Raw genomic sequence first — 3,589 nt, 5'->3', positions numbered from 1 at the left:
TATATATATACATGTATAAAGTCAGAACTTACTTGCAAATGGACGCGTGCGTTCGATGATACAATAATACAAAGAATATGTATGCATGTATACCCACATATATGTAGTTTTCTTCAAGGAATGCGATTAGTTTCCCTCTGACTATCCGTTCTATGACTTTGCTGATGTGTGAAGTCAGAGAGATAGGCCTATTGTTTTTGACATCTGCTCTGCTTCCTCCTTTATAGATTGGGCATATTATTCCCTTCTTCAGTTTGCTTAGCAGGCTGCCATTTGCAAGAAAGCTCTAGAAGAGAATCTGTAGTAGTTTCGCCAGGGTACGCTTACACAATTTGAAGAGGATTGCTGGGAAACCATCAGGACCAGCAGTTGAGTTTGCGTCCACTTCATCTATGGCTATTAGTATATCTTCTTCGCTAATGTCGATGTAATCCATCGTAACTGCCTCCACTGGTCCGTTCACTTGCCTGTGTTCCAACGGGGTGGTAAAAACACTCTTGAACTGGTCATTCAGTACCTCGCTGATCCTGGTTGGACTATCTGTGAGGGAGCCATTCTTTTGGAAGAGGGGTGCTATTTTGCAGCATACTAAGGCTGTTTCTTTGGCATAATGAAAGAAGGCCTTTGGGTTTGGCTTAATGTTTTTTTTTTACAACCCAAGCCTCTTTGTCTGCTCTCTCCCTCACACAGGATTGCTGCAGGCTTTTTTTTAGTCTCCATCAGTGCTCTTTTTAGGCAGGACCTTTCACTACTTTTGGAATGTTGGTTGAAGCGATTTGCAACCTTCGTCCGTCTTCCTCTCCATTGGAATCTTGTTCTTTTTATGTTGGCCTTGTTCTCTGGGACATATTTCTAGCATATTTCTGGTTTGCATAACAGACATGAAATATTCTAGTTTCATGCCAATGTCTAGTGTGAAAGAGACATTTCGGCCAGTCCTGTATGAGGATCTCTTTTTGGATCGATTTCCCTGTCTGCTTTGTAGAAGTTCAGATTGGAGAGATTTCGGGTGATTCCTTTAGGCTGTATGTCTCTGGCTACTTTTGGTCCATATATAGATAGCTCTATTATGTTATGATTCGAAACTAATGTCGGCGTCACTTTCACATCATTAACGATGCCGTATCGTTTGTGAAGCAGAGATCCAAAATGTTACTCACCTTAGTTGGTCTGAGCACAACTTGCTCCATGAATAGGGCATTTGTGAGGTTGAGCGGGGACTCCACCTGTGCTTGCTTGCAATAAGTCGTTCCTGAGAGCATGAGGCCTTCGGGCCATTTGACATTGGGGAAGTTGAAATCACCCATAAGAAATACGCTCACGTGATGTTCCAGTTCCATGAGGGTTTCTTTAATTCTTGTGAGGCAATCTTCAAACTTGCCTATGTGATTTGGAACATCCGGTGGGCGATATGTATTGTATATGACTATTTCGTGTTGTCTTGTGTATACAATTAGAGTGTACATACTTAATTTGAGTATGACAGTAAGACCTGGGGTGTGAGGTCTTCATGAATGTATATAGCAACTCCACATGTATACAGCTATATATAATAAAAATATGTTACAAAAACACAATAGAAACTACACGTGGAAATGTAATGGGAAAGTAAGAAGAAAAATAAGCGAAAATGCACATTGGAAAAAAAAAAAGTAAAGGCTTTTTATGAAAAGTAACGATAGATATATACAATTAGATGAACTGAGGTAGGAATAAAAGTAATAAAAGTCATTATTGTGAATTGTTAAAGAGATTCAAAAACATACCGGTTTCGTAATGTTACTAATCATTGTTTTGAATGTGCACCGATTACTGAACGGTGTCAGGTCTACTAGTCCCTGAGTAAAAAGATTATGTGTAAGGGAGGTAAGTAGTTCTGGATTTGGTGCAATTAGGGTAGATCTAGATCTCTAATGTGAATGGTGTATGGGATGTATGGGGGTTAGTGGTATTAACTGAAAGGTTAGTAGTGTTCTGTATTATGTTATGTGTTCATATTTAGTTGTGGAAGATATTTATTGATGAAAGTTGCCGCTTTATTCATTCTTTGCTGTATTGAGGTGTTCTGTGAACATTGATAGAAGGGAAAAAATAGGAAATTAGGATTACGATTCCTCGCACACCTTTCTATGTGTCCACTGACCTGTATCTGTCTGTATTGTGGGTGGCGGATTTGTTCTTTGTGGAGAGTAGTTCTTCGACGAAGTGATATTCCTGTTTGGCCAATATAATTATTACCATACGCTAAGCATGTAATGGCATAGATTAGATTTTCCGAGGCACAGGTGAAATAGCTGCCTAAGAGCCATTGCAACACTTCGACTGGGTACTAAAACAACAGCTCAACCATTCAAATGTGGATGATATATCTCGACTTCGCCAAGGTCTTTGTCAAAGTCGATCATGGGATGATATGTCACAAATTGCGTGACCTCGGTATCACTGATAGACTGGGAGAGTAGCTGCATGATTTCCTGAAGGGCAGAAGTCGGGCTTTAAGAGCAATGATGCTTTCTCCGAAGTGACACCAATCTTCAACGGAGTTACCCAGGAACAGTGCTGGGACCACTACTGTTTGTGGTTGCTCTCTCGGACATGCCTTCAGCCATAGCGTTAGCCACACTCACCAGCTACGCCGACGATACAAAAATTTCGCAAGCGGTCAAGGATCCTACTGATATCCTAAGACTGTAGAATGGCCTGATCGCAATATATAATTGGGCAGATGAGAATAATATGCAGTTTAATGCTGCAAAATTTCAAACACTCTGCTATCATCCCACAAATAAACTACAACTGAAGTACACGGGACCGCAGGCAATGTAATCCCAGAATTAGAGTCGTGCGCGATCTGGGAATCCACATGAGCAACGACGCAACTTTCCATGTGAACATTGCTCAGATGGCAACACTATGCAGGCGAGTGGCAAGTTGGATCCTCAGATCCTTCAGATGCAATGCTTCTGCTTTGGAGAACCTTTGTCTTCAGTCGTCGGGACTACTGCTCCCAACTGTGGTACCACAGAGCGTAAAACTAATTGCGGGACTAGAGGCGAACCAACGTCTCTATACAAGGAAGGTAGACTCAGTGAAACAAAAGGGCTACTGGGACTCTACTCCATGGAGAGGAGACATGAGATATATGCAGTGCTAGACATATGGAAAATAATGGAGGATCTAGCTCCAAATTTCGAAATCGAAATCTACAACAATCACCGAACTGGAGGGCACTGCACAGTACCAAAGGTCCTATCTTCTCCATCGAGGAAACAAATCCTATATTGTAATAGCTTGGGATTCAAGGGACCACAAGGTTTTAATGCCCTGCCACAGAACATCACGAATCTGCGAGATGTAGACATGGAAGTCTTCAAAAGACGTCTAGAAAGTTCATCGTGTCAAGAAGCACAAAGAAGAGCAGCAACGTCCAACTGATTACTTAACTAGAAGCAATACTGGAAACATCCCTGGACGCAGTAAAGGCGGTGCACCAGCATGGCCTCAGCCTCTGGCTGAAATCCGTAAAAGATAAAAGATAAAAAAGATATGAACAAACATATATATATATATATATATATATATATATATA

This window comes from Octopus bimaculoides, chromosome 15, assembly GCF_001194135.2.
Source record: "Octopus bimaculoides isolate UCB-OBI-ISO-001 chromosome 15, ASM119413v2, whole genome shotgun sequence".
NCBI classification, from domain to species: Eukaryota; Metazoa; Mollusca; class Cephalopoda; order Octopoda; family Octopodidae; genus Octopus; species Octopus bimaculoides.
This window is presented reverse-complemented; position numbering follows the sequence as displayed.